Source organism: Mustelus asterias, unplaced genomic scaffold (assembly GCF_964213995.1).
Source record: "Mustelus asterias unplaced genomic scaffold, sMusAst1.hap1.1 HAP1_SCAFFOLD_310, whole genome shotgun sequence".
Classification (NCBI taxonomy): Eukaryota; Metazoa; Chordata; class Chondrichthyes; order Carcharhiniformes; family Triakidae; genus Mustelus; species Mustelus asterias.
In genome coordinates, this window is record NW_027590274.1 from 281,636 (window position 1) to 304,502 (window position 22,867).

The window sequence follows — 22,867 nt, forward strand, 5'->3', positions numbered from 1 at the left end:
AATGAGAATGAGGAAGGTAGCTCGCAAACAGAGAAGGGTTATAGGCAGTGCAAGAGGGCAGGTGGACTGGGAACAGAGAAGGGGAGAGGTCAGACCATAGGATTGAGAGGTGTCTACTCTAATGCCAGGAGTATAGTGAATAAACAACTAGCTAAAGGAGGAGAGGGCTTGGGAGATGTTAGTAGCGCTTCAACAAACCGGGTCCAGATAAAGGCTGGCATAAAGACACTTTGCCTGAATGCACGAAGCATTCGAAACAAAGTAAATGAGTTGATGGCACAAATCCATACAAATGAATATGATCTAGTATCCATCACAGAAACGTGGTTGCAGGGTGACCGGGACTGGGAACTGAATATACAGGGTTATCAGGCATTTAGGAAGGATAGACAGGTAGAAAAAGGAGGTGGGGTAGCTTTGTTAATAAAGGATAATACCAGGACGGTAGTGAGACACGACATAGGCTCTAAGGAGCAAAACGTGGAATCGTTGTGGGTGGAGATAAGGAATAGTAGGGGGAGAAAGACACTGGTAGGCATGGTCTATAGGCCCCCTAATAATAACTTAGAGGTGGGGAGGGCTATAAACAAGCAAATAATGGATGCGTGCAAAAGTGGAACGGCAATAATCATGGGGGATTTTAACCTACATATTGATTGGTCGACTCAAATTGGACGTGGAGGGCTTGAGGAAGAGTTCTTGGAATGCTGTCGGGATTGTTTCATTGAACAGTATGTTACAGAACCTACGAGAGAGCGAGCTATCTTGGATCTGGTTCTGTGCAATGAGACAGGTAGGATTAAGGCTCTTCTTGTGAAGGATCCTCTTGGGATGAGTGATCATAATATGGTGGAATTTCTGATACAGATGGAGGAGGGTGAGAAAGTCGGGTCCCAAACCAGTGTCCTCTGCTTGAACAGAGGGGGGTACGATAGGATGAGGGTGGAATTGGCTAATGTAGACTGGGCGAGCAGACTGGTAGGTAGGACAGCTGAGGAACAGTGGAGGATTTTTAAGGAGATTTTTTTAAGTACTCAGCAAAAATATATTCCGGTGATAAAGAAGGACTGTAAGAAAAAGGATAACCGGACGTGGATAACGAAGGAAATAAAGGAGAGTATTAAAATAAAATCAGATGCGTACAGAGTGGCCAAAAATAGTGGAGAATTAGTGGATTGGGAAAGCTTTAAAGAAAAACAAAGAACGACTAAGAAAGCGATTAAGAAAGGAAAGATAGATTATGAAACTAAACTAGCTCAAAATATAAAAAATGATAGTAAAAGTTTTTACAAGTATATAAAAAGGAATAGAGTGGCTAAAGTGAATGTTGGACCCTTGGAAGATGAGAGGGGGGATTTAATAGTGGAAAACGAGGAAATGGCTGAGACTTTAATTAAGTTCTTTGTGTCGGTCTTCACGGTGGAAGACACAAATAGTTTGCCGAATATTGGAGATCGAGAGTTGGTGGGAGGGGAGGTCCTTAATACAATTACTGTTACTAAGGAGGTGGTGCTTGGTAGACTAATAGGACTGAAGGTAGACAAGTCCCCGGGCCCGGATGGAATGCATCCCAGGGTACTGAAAGAAATGGCTGAGGTAATAGCAGATGCGTTAGTAGTAATTTATCAAAATTCGCTGGACTCTGGGGTAGTGCCGGCTGACTGGAAAACAGCTACTGTTACGCCGCTGTTTAAAAAAGGAAGTAGACAAAAGGCGGGTAACTACAGGCCGGTTAGCTTAATGTCCGTAGTTGGGAAGATGCTAGAGTCCATTATTAAAGAGGAAATAACAGAGCACCTGAATAAGAATGGTTCGATCAAGCAGACGCAGCATGGATTCATGAAGGGAAAGTAGTGTTTGACGAATCTACTGGACTTTTATGAAGATGTCACTAATGCGGTTGACAGAGGGGAACCGGTGGATGTGGTGTTTTTAGATTTCCAGAAGGCGTTCGATAAGGTGCCTCACAAAAGGTTGCTGCAGAAGATTGGGGTACATGGAGTTAGGGGTAAGGTGTTGCCGTGGATTGGGGATTGGCTATCTAACAGGAAGCAGAGAGTTGGGATAAATGGGTGCTTTTCTGGTTGGCAGTTGGTGAGCAGTGGCGTGCCGCAGGGATCGGTGCTGGGGCCTCAATTGTTTACCATTTACATAGATGATCTGGAGGAGGGGACTGAATCTAGGGTATTCAAGTTTGCTGATGACACGAAGGTGAGTGGGAAAGCGAATTGCGTGGAGGACGCGGAAAGTCTGCAGAGAGATTTGGATAGGCTGAGCGAGTGGGCGAGGATCTGGCAGATGGAATATAACGTTAGCAAATGTGAGGTTATCCACTTTGCAAGAAATAATAGTAAATTGGAATATTATTTAAATGGAGAAAAATTACATCGTGCGACTGTGCAGAGGGACCTGGGGGTCCTTGTGCATGAATCGCAAAAACTCAGTCTGCAGGTGCAGCAGGTGATCAAGAAGGCGAATGGAATGTTGGCCTTTATCGCGAGGGGGGTAGAATATAAAAGCAGGGAGGTCTTGCTGCAACTGTACAAGGCACTGGTGAGGCCGCAACTGGAGTACTGTGTGCAGTTTTGGTCCCCTTATTTGCGAAAGGATATATTGGCCTTGGAGGGAGTGCAGAGAAGGTTCACCAGGTTGATACCGGAGATGAGGGGTGTAGCTGATGAGGAGAGATAAACAGATTGGGTCTGTACTCGTTGGAGTTTAGAAGGATGAGGGGTGATCTTATAGAGACATATAAGATAATGAAGGGGCTGGATAGGGTAGAGGTGGAGAGATTCTTTCCACTTAGAAGGGAAACCAGAACTAGAGGGCACAGCCTCAAAATAAGGGGGGGCCGGTTCAGAACAGAGTTGAGGGGGAACTTCTTCTTCTCAGAGGGTAGTGAATCTCTGGAATTCTCTGCCCATTGAAGTGGTGGAGGCTTCCTCATTGAATATGTTTAAATCACGGGTAGATAGTTTTCTGATCGCTAAGGGAATTAGGGGATATGGGGAGCAGGCGGGTAAGTGGAACTGATTCGCTTCAGATCAGCCATGATCTTGTTGAATGGCGGGGCAGGCTCGAAGGGCCAGATGGCCTACTCCTGCTCCTATTTCTTATGTTCTTATGTCATGTGTGTGGAACTTGGCTATCAGTTTCTGCTCAGCGATTCTGCGCCGTCGTGTGTCGTGAAGGCTGCCTTGGAGAACGCTTACCCGAATATCAGAGGCCGAATGCCCGTGACCGCTGAAGTGCTCCCCAACAGGAAGAGAACAGTCTTGCCTGGTGATTGTCGAGTGGTGTTCATTCATCCGTTGTCGCAGCGTCAAAATGGAGGAGAGAGTTCAGGGTGTGAAGTTGAACTCAATGTTGAGTCCAGAAGGCTGTAAGATGAGGGGCTGTTCGTCCAGCTTGTGTTGGGCTTCTCCGGAACATTGCAGCAGGCCAAGGACAGAAATGTGAGCGTGAGAGCAAGGTGGTGAATTCTAATCACAAGCAAGCGGAAGGTCAGGGCCAGGGAACAGGCTGCAGATGAATTAAAGAGAAACTATTTGGGTCCAGAATACTGTGAACATCCTTTTACTCTGGTTGCCTTTGATCCTCAAGTCATTTTCTGTTTGTTTTAACCATGTTCTGTTTCATTAATAAACTTTTATCAGTAAAATATTTGATTGTTCTGGACTTTTCCTGATGAGATTGATGCACTTTAGGGAAAGTGGGTGAGAGGGGTTGGCAGGTTCTTTAACAGAAAGTGAGTCCCTCTAAGGTAATTGGCAAAGGAGCCAGAGGGGGAGATGAGATTTTATTTTATTTTTTTGACAAAGCGAGTTGTTCTGATCTGCCTGAAAGCAGATTCAATAGAATCTTTCCAAAGGGTAAAGACTTGAAAGGGAAGAATTTGCAGGGCTGTGGGGAAAGAACAGAGCAGTTGGATGAATCAGTCCTTTCAAAGACATAGCATGGGTATGATGGGCTGAATGGACTCCTGTCAATCTCAGACTCCTGCTTTTGTGCAGGTTAAAAGGGACAGATTTCAGTGCAGCCTCTTCCCTGTATATGTTTTAAAGAGACAGGTTTCTCTTTAGCTCTGAGTGACTGATATAACAATTGGTTGGAGTCTCATTTCCCAGTCAGTCCTCCAGCACCTTCCTGTCTCTCTATAAGTGCCACGCTCATGGCAGTTTCTCAAGTGGGGCACAGGCCCTGTTATTCTGAGCTAAATTCAGCCCTTAGCTCCACCGCCTGGCTGTCATTGACACGATAAGTCGGGAGACAGAAAGGTGCCCGAGGCTCAAATGGGAAGTTGAAACTTGTGGCTCTAAACCAACACTTCAACATTTGTCATCAAATCCATGTTATTTATACTGAAGTTTTTATTATTAGGTTTAGACACTGGAGGCAAAGGCTGGGGCTTTTTAAAGGGTAACTTTCCCTTTCTAACTTCGTGTTGTCTATAATGTCAGCCGTGGCTCAGTGGGTACCATTCTCACCTTTGGGTCAGAAGGTTGTAGGTTCAAATCCCAGTCCAGGGACCTGAGGCAAAAATCAAATCCAACATTCCTCATCCAGCACTGAGGGGGTGCTGCACTGTCAGAACAGCCTTCTTTCAAATAAGATGTTAAACTGAGGCCCTGTCTGCCCCTCTCAGGTGGATGTAAAAGATCCCACAGCCACTATTTGGAAGAAGAGCAGGGGAGTTATCCCCGGTGTCCTGGCCAATATTTTCCCTCAATCAACATCACTAAAAACACATCATCTGCTCATTATCACATTGCTGTTTGTGGGATCTTGCTGTGTGTAAATTGGCTGCTGCGTTTCCCACATTACAACAGTGACTACACTTGAAACGTACTTCATTGGTTGTAAAGCACTTTGGGACGTCCTGTGGTTGTGAAAGGCGCTATAGAAATGCAAGTGTTTAAATTGAAGATTTCTGTTCTCTGATCTTGTTATCTGGAACTGAGTTGATTTCAGCCACCCCCCAACTTACCATTGAATAAATTCACTTTGGTTCAGACAAGACTTTAACCAATTAAGGCAAAGGCAGAATTCTCTGGATAGTAAATTTAAAAAGAAGTTTACTCAATGAAAAGATTTTGTGAACAACTTTAAGACATTGACTTTTACAGCTTCATGTGGGTGATCAGTCCGTAGAAGCGTAACCCTCTCTGGTTCCTTCTCTGACAGGAATTTCCTTGGAACTCAGCCTCGGGAGTTTTCAGTATTTGGCTCGCAAGGAAGACCTTCGGAACCTCTACTTTTATCCACAAGGTGACCATTACCTCACGTCAGAGTTGGGCCTGTTGCAACATGACAATTGGTCAATTTGATCACGAGATTAATTTAATTGGTATCTAATTACTTGGACCACCCTTGCTCATTATCTTAGACAGGAATACAAGAGAACTGGTTCATACTATCCCTTTATCTGATTCGATACAATCCCTTATTCTCACAGTTTCAAATGTTGAGGCTAATCAGAGCTTGAAGGTCTCTCTCGCCAGTACATTTATCCTCATTGCACATTCTTTACATACACAGCAATTAATCTTTTAAATTTTTACAGCAAATAAAACTCAATCTTTTACGATAACTACTGATTTGTTATTCATTGATTAACTATAACTCAATTAAGGCTCACTACTTACTCATCTGTTCATGACCAGCAGCTAATAAATACAGTAAGACAATGTGGTTGACTCTCAACTGCCCTCTGAACAAGGGCATCTAGGGATGGGCAATAAATGTTGGCTAGCCAGCGACGCCCATGTCCCACAACTGAATACGGTTAATACAAGATATACTGGTTCGAAAAGACACTTGCTGCAAGCCAATAGCTTTCCTTCTTACTTGAACTGAACAATCAACCTTATTCTTGAGCCAGATTTGACAGAATATAATTCCTCTAGCTAATCAAATTAATAGAATAAATTATTCATTGATACAATTCTTGCTAGCTATGCAGCTTCCACAAGCAATTAGGTGAATACAACATTCATTTTTAAAATAAAGCTCCAGTCACATGTTAGCATATAACATGACTTCCTGGACCTTGTTGCTTATAATGTGCAAAGAACCAGCATAGGCACAATGGGTCAAACTGTCTCCTTTTGTGCTCTCAGTCCCTCTTTTGCATTTGAAGAAAGTGGTAAATATCTGGAACTCACTTCCTACAAGTGGGGGAGAAGCAGAGATGATGGAATGTTTCCAAAAGGAGATTGGACGGGCATTTCAGGGAAATAAATCCACAGGCATACGCAGTGAGAACAGGGAAACGGTTTGATCTGCAGAGAGTCGGCATGGACTCAATGGGATGAATGGCCCCATTCCCAATCCTAATGCCTGTCTGATCTAAAGAGAGAAATTTCAGCTGTTCTAGTCCCTCGAACTCACTGAAGTCCCTCATCACTGGAGTCATTCTCGTAAAGCTCCTCTGCAACCTGTCTTAAGAATTTCACATCTTTCCTAAAGTATGAGGCCCATATACAGGGTTCCATTCTAGAGAGATAGAATTGAACAGCAGGGAGGTTCTGTTCAACTTGTTTGGAGCCAGGGTTAGACTGCACTGGGAGCACTATCAACATTTGTGATCGTCATTGATGAAATGGAAATAGAGGCACTGGAGAAGGAGCAACAAAAATTCACAAGAATAATCCCAGAACTGAGAGCATTTAACCCTCAGGAAAGGCTGGGGCTGCTTTTCTCTAGAAAAGAGAAGACTGAAGGGTGACCTGATACGTTCATAAAGGGGTTCAATAATCCAATCATGATTTCTAGGGCGGCACAGTGGTTAGCACTGTTACCTCACAGCGCCAAGGACCTGGGTTCGATTCCCAGCGTGGGTCACTGTCTGTGCGGAGTTTGCATGTTCTCCCTCTGTCTGCGTGGGTTTCCTCCGGGTGCTCCGGTTTCCTCCACAGTCCAAAAAGACGTACAGGTTAGGTGCATTGGGGCGTGCTAAATTCTCCCTCAGGTGTACCCGAACAGGCGCCTCAGTGTGGCAATGAGGGGATTTTCACAGTAACTTCACTGCAGTGTTAATATAAGTCTACTTGTGACTAATAAATAAACTTTAACAGGAGAAACCTCTTTACCCAGCGAGTGGTGAGAATGTGGAACTCACTACCACAGCGAGTGGTTGAGGTGAACAGCATGAATACATTGAAGGGGAAGCTAGATACATACATGAGGGAGAGAGGAATAGAAGGATATGCTGATGGGGGGAGATGAAGAGGGGTGGGTGGAGGCTCATGTGGAGCATAAATACTGACACCGACCAATTGGGCCGACTGGCCCGGCCCTGTGCTGTAGACTCAATGGAACAGAGACAAATGTATTTATTGTACATCGATCTGTAGTGGGAGGAAAAACAGTATTTACTATCCAGGGTTAAATGAATGTCCTTCATCAGCTTTTGTGGATCATTTCAGCGGAAATATCCTGCTGTACTCTCTGATGGTCCTCATCACATTAGAACATAGAATGAATCACCTCACATTTATCCGGGTTAAACTCCATTTGCCATTTTTCAGCCCAGCTTTGCATCCTATCTATGTCTCCTTGCAGCCTACAACAGCCCTCCACCTCATCCACTGCAAATCCACCAACATTCTGCAAATCCACCAACCTTTGTGTCATCCGCAAACTTTCTAATCAATCCAGTTCCATTTTCCTCCAAATCATTGATATATATTACAAACAGAAAGGTCCCAGCACTCATCCCTGAGGAACGTCACTTGTCACAGCCCTCCATTCAGAAATGCACCCTTCCACTGCTACCCTCTGTCTTCTATGATCGAGCCAGTTCTGTATCCACCTTACCAGTTCACCTCTGATCCCATGCGACTTCACCTTCTGCACCAGTCTGCCACGAGGGACCTTGTTAAAGGCCTTACTGATGTCCATGTAGACAACATCCACGACCCTACCCTCATCAATCATCTTCGTCACTTGCTCGAAAAACTCGATCAAATTAGTCAGACATGACCTCCCCTTCACAAAACCATGTTGCCTCTCGCTAATACGTCCACTTATTTCCAAGTTGGAGAAAATCCTGTCTCGAAGAATCCTCTCCAATAATTGCCCTACCACTGACATAGGGCTCACCGGCCTGTAATTACCTGAATTATTCTTGCTACCCTTCTTAAACAAAGGAACAACATTGGTTATTCTCTAATCCTCTGGGATTTCCCCTGTAGCCAGTGAGGATACAAAGATTTCTCTCAAGGCTCCAGCAATTTCCTCCCTTGCCTCTCTCAGTACTTTGGGGTATAAGAACATAAGAACTCGGAGCAGGAATCGGCCATCTGGCCCCTCGAACCTGCTCTGCCATTCAATAAGATCGTGGCCGATCTTTTTCTGGACTCAGTTCCACTTACCCGCCCGCTCACCATAAACCTTAATTCCTTCACTGTTCAAAAATGTATCTATCCTTGCCTTAAAAACATTCAATGAGGTAGCCTCAACTGCTTCACTGGGCAGGGAATTCCACAGATTCACAACCCTTTGTGTGAAGAAGTTCCTCCTCAACTCAGTCCTAAATCAGCTTCCCCTTATTTTGAGGCTGTGCCCTCTAGTTCTAGTTTCACCCGCCAGTGGAAACAACTTCGCTGCTTCTACCTTATCTATTCCCTTCATAATCTTATATGTTTATATAAGATCTCCCCTCATTCTTCTGAATTCCAATGAGTATAACCCCAATCTACTTCGTCTCTCCTCATAAGCCAACCCTCTCAACTCCGGAATCAACCTCATGAATCTCCTCTGCACCCCCTCCCGTGCCAGTATATCCTTCCTCAAGTAAGGAGACCAAAACTGTACACAGTACTCCAGGTGTGGCCTCACCAGCGCCTTATACAGCTGCAACATAATCTCGCTGTTTTTAAACTCCATCCCTCTCGCAATGAAGAACAAACTTCTATTTGTCTTCTTAATTACCTGCTGCACCTGCAAACCAACTCCTTGAGATTCCTGCATAAGGACACCCAGGTCCCTCTGCACAGCAGCATGCTGCAATTTTTTACCATTTAAATAATGGTCCATTTTGCTGTTATTCCTACCAAAATGGATGACCTCACATTTACCAACATTGTACTCCATCTGCCAGACCCTTGCCCACTCACTTAGATTATCTATATCCCTTTGCAGACTTTCAGCATCCTCTGTATACTTTGCTCTTCCACCCATCTTAGTGTCATCTGTGAATTTTGACACACTGCACTTGGTCCCCAACTCCAAATCATCTATGTAAATCGTAAACAATTGTGGTCCCAATACTGATACCCCATTAGGCCCTGAGGACTTGTCTACCTTAATGTTTCTCAAAAACCCCAATATCTCCTCCTATTTGATCTCAATATGACTCAAACTATCTACATATCCTTTCCCAGGTTCATCATCCACCAACTCCTTCTCTTTGGTGAATACTGACACAAAGTACTCAATTAATACCTCGCCCATTTCCTCTGGCTCCATACAGAGATTCCCTCCCCTGTCCTTGAGTGGGCCAACCCTGTCCCTGGCTACCCTCTTGCTCTTTATATATTCCACACTTGCTTCATGTGTTCGCAGCCTTGACAAGTGCTTCCTTTTTCTCTTTGACTAGACTCACAATATCTCTCGTTATCCAAGGTTCCCTAAACTTGCCATTTTTACCTTCACATGGCTGCAGGGTGACCAGGGGTGGGAATTGAATGTCTCAGGGTATTCAATATTTGGGAAGGACAGGGATAAAGGAAAAGGTGGTGGAATGGCACTGCTGGTTAAAGAGGAAATTAACACAGTAGTGAGCAAGGATATTAGCTCTGACAACGTGGAGCCTGTATGGGTAGAGTTGGGAAATATCAAGTGGGAATTCTCTGAGGTTTCCCCTGGGGTGCTCTGTACTTGTTGAACCTCACGCAACCAATACATAAACTGCGGAAGACAGTATATAGTTAAGGAATGAAAAGGAATTTATTTGCCAATGCATGCATCAGGAGAGAGACACACAGTCAATGAGGGTTCACTGTCCTCTCAGAGCTAATATTGCAAGGTAAAATTATTATATTATTCTGAACATTTCAATATCCCGCCTAGTCTCGTCATTCAGACTGGAGGGCCCAATCACAACATTCAACATTATTACCTGAGCCAATAACACTCTACCGGTCAACAGGAATAAGAGATTATTAGTTTATTGCCCATGGGGTTCCTTCCCCTTTACCTGGGAAACCCAGCCCACGACATCAATAGTAACCAAGGCCATAACTAATACCTGCAAATTTTAATGATAAAATGGTAAATGCGGGCAATTGGGATTAGCTGAGGGGTTTTTAAAAAAGGGTAGCATGGACAAGTTGGGCTGATGGGCCTGTTTCCATGCTGTAAACCTCTATGACTCCATAGTCCAGTCCCATAATGCCTCACATTGAAACTACAGTCCATCAATGATACTGGAATATGTGGCTGTATGTAGCTGCCTCGGCCATGGTCAACCCCAACACTGCCTTCCTGAACTGCTACAATGCCTGAGGTGTAGGTACACCCACAGTGCTCTTAGGGAGGGATTTCCAGCTACACATTCCAGACTTTCACTAGAATGTAAGTGGGTTCCAGATTGATATATTCCATTCAACCACTCCCAAGGTGAGTTATTCCAATTCCTTTATTGTCCAGGACAATATATTCACAATATCTTTAAAACAGAAATTGAACATTCCCATTTGATTTCAGATATTAACATATTCTGTTAGATTGATCTTTATTGTCAATGTCAGGCTGGGGTTGTTCCCCTTGGAGCAAAGAATGTTGAGGGGAGATGTGATAGAGGTGGACAAGATTCTGACAGGTTTAGATAAGGTGGACAAAGAAAAGCTGTTCCCATTAGCTGATGGGATAAGGAAGACAAGCAAATTTAAAGTTTTGGGTGGGATCATAGAATCAGAGAAACCCTACAGTGCAGAAAGAGGCAATTCGGCCCATCGAGTCTGCACCGACCACAATCCCACCCAGGCCCTACCCCCATATCCCTACACATTTACCCGCTAATCCCTCTAACCTACGCATCTCAGGACTCTAAGGGGCAATTTTTAGCATGGCCAATCAACCTAACCCGCACATCTTTGGACTGTGGGAGGAAACCAGAGCACCCGGAGGAAACCCACGCAGACACGAGGAGAATGTGCAAACTCCACACAGACCCAAGCTGGGAATTGAACCCAGGTCCCTGGAGCTGTGAAGCAGCAGTGCTAACCACTGTGCTACCGTGCTGCCCATGTGAGGAAGAATATTTTGATGCAGCGAATGGTAATGATCTGGAACTCGCTGCCGACGAGGGTGGAGGAAGTGGAGACAATAAACAATTACAAAGGAAATTGAATGGGCATTTGGGGGTTTCAAACAGAAATGCTGACTAAATATCTCTGAACTTCCGAACACCCGGTCACTCTGTGATCCTTGTGAAATCTGAAACCAGGTATTCGCAACAAGACTCAAAGAGCATCAGCCCACTGGAGGCAAAGTTGTGAGACCGGCCAGTCCAGCAGAAAGAAACCCTCCGACCCTCCCCATTGACCAATATAATTGAGAGCAGAAACAATAACAGCAGAATCGACCACTGGAATCACTCGTGAACTCGCTGGTGTCTCAACAGCTCGGATGAATCTCTGAATCTCTTCTCACACACAGAGCAGGTGAACGGTTTCTCTCCAGTGTGAACTCGCTGGTGCCTCCGCAGGTGGGATGACTGAGTGAATCCCTTCCCACAATGAGAGCAGGTGAATGGTCTCTCCCCAGTGTGAACTCGCTGGTGCTTCCGCAGGTGGGATGAACAAGTGAATCCCTCCCCACACACGGAGCAGGTGAATGGCCTCTCCCCAGTGTGAATTCGCTGGTGTGTCCACAGGGTGTATAATCGAGTGAATCCCTCCCCACACTGAGAGCAGGTGAATGGCCTCTCACCAGTGTGGACTCGCTGGTGTGTCCGCAGGCTGGATGAATCACTGAATCCCTCCCCACACTGAGAGCAGGTGAAGGGTCTCTCCCCAGTGTGAACTCGCTGGTGTCTGCACATGTACGATAACCGAGTGAATCCCTTCCCACACTGAGAGCAGGTGAATGGTCTCTCTCCAGTGTGAACTCGCTGGTGAGTGCGCAGGGTGGATGACTGAGCGAATCCCTCCCCACACTGAGAGCAGGTGAACGGCCTCTCCCCAGTGTGAACTCGCTGGTGTGTCCGCAGAGTGTTTAACAGACTGAATTCCTTCTCACACTGAGAGCAGGTGAACGGTCTCTCTCCAGTGTGAACTCGCTGGTGTTTCTGCAAGGTGGCTCACAGAGCGAATCCCTCCCCACACTGAGAGCAGGTGAACGGCCTCTCCCCAGTGTGACTGCGCCGATGAGCTTCCAGCTCTGATGGGGCTCTGTATCTCTTCCCACAATCCGCACATTTCCATGGTTTCTCCATGGTACAGGTGTCCTTTCCTCTCTCTTGGGTGGACAATGAGTTGAAGCCTCGTCCACACACAGGACACTGGTACAGTCTTTCCTCACTGTGAATGGTGTGATATTTATTCAGGCTGTGTAACTAGTTAAAGCTCTTTAGTCAGTGCATTGGAACACTCTCACTCGACAGTGTGTTGGTGCTTTTCCAGTCACACTGATGTTTGAATTTTTTTTCAAATCAACAGACTGGACAATCATTTCTCCTTCTAGATTCAAAGGCCGATGATATTCAGCTCCCAAGGAATATGACTGTCAGATCTAGACGTGACATTTGAGATTTCAGCCTGTGGTTCCTCTTTCAATATCCTGTAAAATGAGTTAGAAATAGAAGTAGAAATTCAGAACAGACAATTCTAGTTTCTGTGGAACATTCTTTCCGTTCTCATTCCCCAAAAGCTGTGAATCTCCATCCCACACACTCTCCCTCCATTCTCACTCTGTTGTATCTAATATTCACCCTCCCAATTCTCCTGAAGGTGCTGATTGAGGCTGATTGACAGATCCATGCTCACTGCTTCCTGTCCACCACATACAAATCATAAGAAACAGGAGCTGCAGTTGGCCATTCAGCCCATCGAACTGCCTCAACCATTCATTGAGAATTGGCTGGTCTACCTCACACTATTTCCATAGCGCCACTATTTCCCAAACTATCATGGAAGTTAGTAAGATAGAGGGTTATAGGTAAGCCTCGTAGCTAGGGACATGTTCGGTGTAACTTGTGAGCCGAAGGGCCTGTTTGTGCTGTAGCTTTTCTATGTTCTATGTTCTGTCCCCCATGTTGCTCAATGCCTCAAAAGTTACCAATCTCTCTCTTGAAAATATTTGATGACTGAGGCTCCACAGTCCTCTGGAGTGCAGAATTCAAAAACTTCACTACATCCTTGAGTGAGGAAATCCCTCCTCATCTTAACTTTCACTCCATTTTCCCACTTGTTCTCCATAACGCTTGACTCCTTTATCAATGTAATATCCATCTAACTCATCCTCGAATATCTTCAATAACCCTCAGCTTCCACTGATCCCTGTGGAAGAAAAATCCAAAGGCTAATGATTCTAATAAGCAAGAGATGAATAACTGGAAATATATAATATATATACTATTCAGGCTGATTGACAGATCCATGCTCACTGCTTCCTGTCCTGGATGTGGAGACGCCGGCGTTGGACTCGGGTAAACACAGGAAGAAGTCTCACAACACCAGGTTAAAGTCCAACAGGTTTATTTGGCAGCACAAGACACTAGCTTTCGGAGCGCTGCCCCTTCATCAGGTGAGTGGGATTTCAGTTCACAAACAGGACATATAAAGACACAAACTCAATTTACAAAATAATGGTTGGAATGCGAGTTTTTACAGGTAATCAAGTCTGAAAGGTACAGACAATGTGAGTGGAGAGACGTTTAAGCACAGGTTAAAGAGATGTGTATTGTCTCCAGCCAGGACAGTTCGTGAGATTTTGCAAGCCCACGCAAGTCGTGGGGGTTACAAATAGCATGACACGAACCCAAGATCCAAGTTGAGGCCGTCCTCATGTGTGCGGAACTTGGCTGTCAGTCTCTGCTCAGCGACTCTGCGCTGTCGTGTGTCGTGAAGGCTGCCTTGGAGAACGCTTACCCGAAGATCAGAAGCCGAATGCCCGTGACCGCTGAAGTGTTCCCAACAGGAAAAGAACACTCTTGTCTGGTGATTGTTGAGCGGTGTTCATTCATCCGCTGTCATAGCGTCTGCATGGTCTCCCCAATGTACCATGCCTCGGGACATCCTTTCCTGCAGCGTATCAGGTAGACAACGTTGGCCGAGTTGCAAGTGTATGTACCGTGTACCTGGTGGATGGTGTTCTCACGTGAGATGATAGCATCTGTGTCGATGATCCGGCACGTCTTGCAGAGGTTGCTGTGGCAGGGTTGTGTGGTGTCATGGTCACTGTTCTCCTGAAGGCTGGGTAGTTTGTTGCAGACAATAGTCTTTTTGAGGTTGTGCGGTTGTTTGAAGCCAAGTAGTGGGGGTGTGGGGATGGCCTTGGAGAGATGTTGGTCTTCATCAATGACATGTTGAAGGCTCCGGAGAAGATGTCGTAGCTTCTTCGCTCCGGGGAAGTACTGGACAACAAAGGGTACTCTGTCCTCCTGTCCAGTGTTTGTCTTCTGAGGAGGTCCGTTTTTCGCCGTGGCGCATCGGAACTGTCGATCGATGAGTCGAGCACCATATCCTGTTCTTATGAGGGCATCTTTCAGCGTCTGGAGGTGTCTGTTGCGATCCTCCTCATCTGAGCAGATCCTGTGTATACGGAGGGCTTGTCCGTAGGGGATGGCTTCTTTAACGTGGAAGCTGGAGAAGTGGAGCATCGTGAGATTATCCGTGGGCTTGCGGTACCGTGAGGTGCTGAGGTGACCGTCCTTGATGAAAATGTGTGTGCCCAAGAATGCAACCGATTCCGGAGAGTAGTCCATGGTGAGTCTGATGGTGGGATGGAACTTGTTGATGTCACCATATCGTTGTTTCAGTGATTGCTCACCATAAGTCCAAAGGAAGAAAATGTCATTGATGTATCTAATGTACAGCTTGGACTGAAGGTCCTGTGCAGTGAAGAGGTCTTGTTCGAACCTGTGCATGAAGATGTTGGCATATTGAGGTGTGAATTTGGTCCCCAAGGCTATTCCGTGTGTCTGGATAAAGAACTGGTTGTTGAAGGTGAAGACATTGTGGTCATGATGAAGTGGATGATTGTAAAATTGCATCTGGAGATTGGCAGTTGTTGGCGTTGAGTACTGAGGCAGTTGCAGTGATGCCATCGTCGTGGGGGATGCTGGTGTAGAGTGTCGAGACATCCATTGTGATGAGGAGTGCTGCTGGTTCAACTGCTCCATGTGTGCTGTTTCTGAAGGAAGTCCGTAGTGTCACGACAGAAGCTGGGGTTCTTTGTACAATGGGTTTCAGGATGCCCTCGACGTAGCCGGAGAGTTTCTCGCCCAGGGTCCCATTGCCCGATACGATGGGATGGCCAGGTGTGTTTGCCTTGTGTATCTTCGGGAGGTAGTAGAGATCTCCAACGCGGGGAGTACGTGGGATGAGAGCACGGAGGGTGCTCTGAAGGTCCGGATCAAATGTCTTGATCTGTCTGTTGAGTTGACGGGTGTATTCTTTGGTCGGATCTGCAGGTAACTGTCTGTAGTTTTCCTCATTGTTCAGTTGTCAGGACACTTTGCAGTAATCCGTTCTGTTCAGCATGATGATTGCCCCTCCTTTGTCTGCTGGTTTGATGACAATGGTGCGCTTGATCTTGAGAGCGCAGATGGCGTTGCGTTGTGCTTGGGTGATGTTCGGGGCTGTCTTGTGAGTGTGACTGATGAATCTGGCATTGACGCACCTCCTGACGGCTTGGGCATACATGTCAAGTCGAGGGCAGCGGCCTTCCGGAGGAGTCCAATTCGACTCTTTCCTCTTCGGTTGCTGTACCGTGGATCTCTCTATCGGCTGTTCCAGTTCATTGACTATCTCATTATGTTCGCTGTTGGCCTCTTGGGGTTTGTGGAAGAACTCCCGCAGCCTCATTCGCCTGATGAATTCCTCTGTGTCTGCTGCGAGACTGCTGGGGTCTATTTTGGTGGTGGGGCAGAAATTGAGAACTTCGATTTCATCTGGTTGAAGTGTGTCCGACAAGTTGACAATGGACTTCCCTGCAGTGGTACTGTTTTCTACTGTGGTACCGGGGGAGGCTTGATTGCTGCTGGTGGTGATGCCGAGTTTCTCAAGTTTCCTGTTCTACCAAATGTAGCATTGTGACGATGGCTTTGTGCCACCAAATAAACCTGTTGGACTTTAATCTGGTGTTGTGAGACTTCTTCCTGTTGTGGGCACAGAGAGCTGAAAATCTTCAAGCTGACAGTCATGTTACAGTTTTACATTTGGATATAAATGAGCAGACTGATGGTGTGTGTAATACACTGTATTACCTGGTTATAGATACATAGAGAATGTGAGGAGAATCTTTACTTAGGCAGCGAGTGGTGACCCAGAAGTTAAAAATTGAAGCGCAAAATGAGAAAAGAAATGGAAAGGGGGAGAAAAGAAAGTGTTTTACTCACAGATGTAGGAGACAGGAGGAAGGTTGAGTCTGTCTGAAGCTCAATCTTCATTCAGAGGGAGAGGAGCAGCAGCAACAATAGACGAAGCTCCATGCGGCCATTGACACAAGGCCCGGACTCTGATTGGCTGGAGGACCATCGCCCATCCAGTCCTCCTGGCAACCATTGGTCAATATGCCGCATGTGGACAATGAGGGGGCGGAACCCGAGCCCACGTGGGGTGGGCGGGGCTCTGACCGCCAGCCGCGCTGAGCTGGTGTCCAATCCGCAGTGTGCGGCTTCTGGCACCAGTGATATTGCTGCCAATGGGACACTGTGTGCTAGGAACGCCCCTCTGAGTCATTGTGACGGCACAATGGAGCCCTGCCTCAATCACCCAATAGCAATCACTCTGCTCCGCGGTGACGTCTCCGGTTTCAGGCGCGCGGGCCCGGGAGCCCCGCCCCCACCCATTGTTCCCCAGTCTGTACATTCCACACATTGTTAGTCCAGTCATTTAGACAATTTCAATTCCACTCCGTTATTTTCCAGTTCTGTTCCTGTCCCGCCTGGGGTCACATCTACTCGACCTTTCCTACTCCTGAAGGAGCGCTGTCAGTTCTGGGTTACTAGTCCATAAAAGATGTAAAAGATTCTCCAGCTCTCTTTACCCCTATCCAACTTGTGGACAGTTCTTACTCAGTATTATTTCTCCCAAGCCCTTAGTTGTCCCAATCCATTATATGATCCATTTTACTGTAATTTTCCTCACTTTGTGAGCATGTGTATTGTGTTTAATTGGATCCTGATTGTTTTGAACTCAGTTTCTCTGGAGTGTGTGTCAGTGCCTTGATGATGTCACAATGTTGTCTCAATGCCCTGGCCACATTAACCATTTCATCTCCTGCTGTGTCTCAAGTAGCTGTGTGTGTTTGGGACCCGCTCTTCACTCCATCTCACCATGAATTTAGGCTTGCTATTTTTCACATGTTACAAATCACATCTGTACACTCACTCCAGTGTCCGAACATCATGTCACACATTCTTAACTCTCAGATTGCTGATGAAAAGATCAAAGTGAGTGTCTGTCTTTCTTATCTCCTCTTGTTATGGTGCTGATATTTCATGTCGTGGCCGGGCTTTCAAATGTGGATTTCTTTAAAACAAAGTTCATGGATGTAGAAACGTTTCAGAGACCAAGTATTATGCCGGCTTTCCACTGATTTACAACTCAGCTAATACAAAGACCTCACAAAGAACAAAGAACAGTACAGCACAGGAAACAGGCCCTTCGGCCCTCCAAGCCTGTGCCGCTCCTTGGTCCAACAAGACCAATCGTTTGCATCCCTCCATTCCCAGGCTGCTCCTGTGACTATCCAGGTAAGTCTTAAACGATGTCAGCGTGCCTGCCTCCACCACCCTACTTGGCAGAGCATTCCAGGCCCCCACCACCCTCTGTGTAAAAAACATCCCACTAATATCTGAGTTATACTTCGCCCCTCTCACCTTGAGCCCGTGACCCCTCGTGAACGTCACTTCTGATCTGGGAAAAAGCTTCCCACCGTTCACCCTATCTATCCCCTTCATAATCTTGTACACCTCTATTAGATCTCCCCTCATTCTACGTCTTTCAAGGGAGAACAACCCCAGTTTACCCAATCTCTCCTCATAGCTAAGACCCTCCATACCAGGCAATATCCTGGTAAACCTTCTCTGCACTCTCTCTAACGCCTCCACGTCCTTCTGGTAGTGCGGCGACCAGAACTGGACGCAGTACTCCAAATGTGGCCTAACCAGCATTCTATACAGCTGCATCATCAGACTCCAGCTTTTATACTCTATACCTCGTCCTATAAAGGCAAGCATACCATATGCCTTCTTCACCACCTTCTCCACCTGTGTTGCCACCTTCAAGGATTTGTGGACTTGCACACCTAGGTCCCTCTGTGTTTCTATACTCCTGATGACTCTGCCATTTATTGTATAACTCCTCCCTACATTATTTCTTCCAAAATGCATCACTTCGCATTTATCCGGATTAAACTCCATCTGCCACCTCTCCGCCCAATTTTCCAGCCTATCTATATCCTGCTGTATTGCCCGACAATGCTCTTTGCTATCCGCAAGTCCAGCCATCTTCGTGTCATCCGCAAACTTGCTGATTACACCAGTTACACCTTCTTCCAAATCATTTATATATATCACAAATAGCAGAGGTCCCAGTACAGAGCCCTGTGGAACACCACTGGTCACAGACCTCCAGCCGGAAAAAGACCCTTCGACCACTACCCTCTGTCTCCTATGGCCTATGAAAATAAACCTGTTGGACTTTAACCTGGTGTTGTTAAACTTCTTACTGTCCTATGGCCAAGCCAGTTTTCCACCCATCTAGCCACTTCTCCTTGTATCCCATGAGCCTTAACCTTCTTAACCAACCTGCCATGTGGAACTTTGTCAAATGCCTTCCTGAAATCCATATAGACGACATCCACGGCCCTTCCTTCATCAACCGTTTTTGTCACTTCCTCAAAAAATTCCACCAAATTTGTAAGGCACGACCTCCCTCTTACAAAACCATGCTGTCTGTCACTAATGAGATTGTTCCGTTCTAAATCCACATACATCCTGTCTCTAAGAATCTTCTCCAACAACTTCCCTAGCACGGACGTCAAGCTCACCGGCCTATAATTTCCTGGGTTATCCCTGCTACCCTTCTTAAACAACGGGACCACATTCGCTATCCTCCAATCCTCAGGGACCTCACCCGTGTCCAAAGAAGCGACAAAGATTTCCGTCAGAGGCCCAGCAATTTCATCTCTCGTCTCCCTGAGCAGTCGAGGATAGATGCCATCAGGCCCTGGGGCTTTGTCAGTTTTAATGTTCCCTAAAAAACCTAACACTTCCTCTCTTGTAATGGAGATTTTCTCTAACGGGTCAACACCTCCCTCCGAGACACTCCCGGTTAACACGCCCCTTTCCTTCGTGAATACCGATGCAAAGTATTCATTTAGGATCTCCCCTATTCCCTTGGGTCCTAAGCATAATTCCCCTCCTTTGTCCCTGAGAGGTCCGATTTTCTCCCTGACAACTCTTTTGTTCCTAACGTATGAATAGAATGCCTTAGGATTCTCCTTAATCCTGCCTGCCAAGAACATCTCGTGACCTCTTTTTGCCCTTCTAACTCCCCGTTTGAGTTCTTTCCTACTCTCTCTCTATTCCTCCAGAGCTCCATCTGTTTTCAGTTGCCTCGACTTAACGTACGCCTCCCTTTTCATTTTAATCAGATCCTCAATTTCCCTGGTTATCCACGGCTCTCGAATCCTACCTTTCCTATCTTTCCTTTTTACAGGCACATGCCTATCCTGCAGTCTTATCAATAGTTCCTTAAAAGACTCCCACATGCCAGACGCGGACTTACCCTCGAACATCCTCTCCCAATCAACATCCACCAATTCCTGCCTAATCCGGCTATAGTCAGCCTTCCCCCAATTTAGCACCCTGCCCGTATGACAGCACTCATCCTTGTCCATTACTATCCTAAAGTTAACAGAGTTGTGGTCACTATTTGCCACATGTTCCCCTACCGAAACTTTGACGACCTGACCGGGCTCATTTCCCAGAACTAGGTCCAGTATAGCCCCCTCTCCAGTCGGGCTATCTACATACTGTTCCAAAGAACCTTCCAGTACGCATTTTACAAATTCCTCCCCGTCCGGACCCCCAGCTCTAAGCACTTTCCAGTCTGTGCCAGGGAAATTAAAGTCCCCCACTACAACAACCCTATTTTTTCTGCACCTATCCAGAATCTCCTGACATATCCTTTCCTCCACTTCCCGTGGGCCGAGAGGTGGTCTGTAGTACACCCCCAGCATAGTGACTGCACTCTTCCTGTTTCTGAGTTCCACCCACAGCGACTCAGTACATGACCCCTCCAAGTTGTCTACCCTCTGCACCGCGGTAACATGCTCCTTAACTAATATCGCTACTCCCCCACCTTTTTTAGCCCCTCCTCTGTCTCGCCTAAAACACTTATACCCTGGAATATTCAGCTGCCAGTCCTGTCCTTCTTTTAACCAAGTTTCCGTCACCGCAACCACATCCAAATTCCGCATAAGCATTAAGGCCCTAAGTTCATCTGTTTTACCCGTTACGCTCCCTGCATTGAAGCAGATGCACTCCAGACCTCCAGGCCCACTCAGGTCATCCTCCTCCAGAGTGCTCCTCTTCTTAGCTAGCCTTGCCCTGGCCCCCAGCTCAACCCCAGCCTCAGTATTTACTGACCTACTGTTTTGTTCCCCACCCCGCTGCCACACTAGTTTAAATCCTGCCGAAACACTCTCGCAAAACTCCCAGCCAGGATATTTGCTCCCTTTCAGTTAAGGTGTAACCCATCCTTTCTGTACAGTTGCCATCCTGACTTGAAGATTTCCCAGTTATCTATGAATTAAAAACCCTCCCTCTTGCACCAGTCCTTTAGCCACGCGTTCAACTGTAGAATCTCCCTGTTCCGAGCCTCACTTGCACTAGACACCGGGAGCAGTCCAGAGATTGCTACCCTGGAGGCCTTACTTTTTAGTCTAGCACCCAACTCCCTGAATTTCTCTCGTATGACCCCCCTGCTCTTCCTACCGACATCATTTTCACCAATGTGTATAATCACATCCGTTTGACTACCTTCCTTTTTAAATATGCTTCCTACCCTCTCGGAGACATCCAGTACCCCGGCTCCAGGGAGGCAGACTACCATCCTGGATTCTCGTTCACTCCCACAGAACCGCCTGTCCGTGCCTCTAACCATTGCGTCCCCCACAACTATCGCTCTCCTAAATCGCTTCTTTCCCTTCCGGACCCTTGAGCCTGTCTCCGTGGAGGCGATCTGGTCCTCGTGGCTTACCCCTGGAGGGTCATCCCCCTCCACAGAATCCAAAACAATATACCTATTTTGGAGGGGGACAACCACAGGGGATCCCTCCACAGACTGCTCACTCCCTTCCCTTCTCCCATCTGTTGCCATCCCTTTCTTTTATGGGAGACTGCCACTGGGGTACTTTCTGGCACATCACCCTTCTGACTATTACCCCTCCTAACTGTGACCCACGTGTCTTCCTTCCGAGACCCTGGTGTCACTACCTGACTATAACTTTTATCTATTAATCTCTCATTTGCCCTAACTAAACTGAGTTCATCGAGCCTCAGCTCCAGCTCCCTTACACGATCCTTCAGGAGTTGCAGTTCCACGCATCTGGCACAGATATGGACTTCCGGGAGGCAAGTTGTCTCCAGGAACTCCCACATCCCACACCGAATGCAGTATACTGGCCTCCCACTCATACCAGCCATGTCCTTTTTAGTTTTTGGGAGATAAAACAAAAAAGGGGGTGTAACAGAAGAAAAACAAACAACCTTCCTCGCCTTCGCCGAAGCCCTGTGAGCCAAAGCCCTCACAGAGACAGTAATTCTGTTGAATACGTGCTTTATTGCCCAGGCCTGGTCCAGGGGCGTCAGAGAATAATTTGGGGCAGCCAAACTATTCTAAATTCCATTGCTTCCAATATTACAATTATACAACTTTCAAAAATCATTTCCCCACCCACTTTGCTCACCCAGCCAGACATCAACCAATCATTATTCATCTAGATTATTTACCTCGGCCAATAACATGTCACTCTCTGGCAGCATGAGAATACATAGGTCCATAAATTCAAAAGTGCTTTTCCTTATTGGAAAATGGTATGCTCTTATTCATTCAATTGTCTGGGAAGCTTGTACTGTCTGGAGCCAACACTGATAAGAGTTTTTTTTTTCTTAACTCAGTAGCTGTATTGTTTTCAAAGAATGTGCTTCTTCTTACCTTGCTATATACCATCATGCCTTAGAGTGTCATTAGCCAAGGTGTATGATTTTAATACAGAATATATGTTATCAAAAATACATGTTTAAATTCACTAACAATGGTTATATGTATTTCTATGCAAACAGTACCTTTGTAACTCCAGGTACTTTGTGATTCTTCTTGAATATATTCACTCTAAATTAACCTATTCTGATATATTAGTCTTTTAGTCCCAGGTTGTCCTGAACCCCCTCGAACAATGGACAAGGATGTAAATATCTCCCAGAGAAAGTGATCAACTTATTCATCCCATCGACACATTCCAGACTTTCACTGGAATGAACCAGGATTCCACATTGATATATTCCATTCAACCTCACCCACAGTGAGCTATTCCAATTTCTTTGTTCTCCAGGACAATATATTCACAATATCTTTAAAACAGAAATTAAACATTCCCATTTGATTTCAGGTATTAACATATTCTG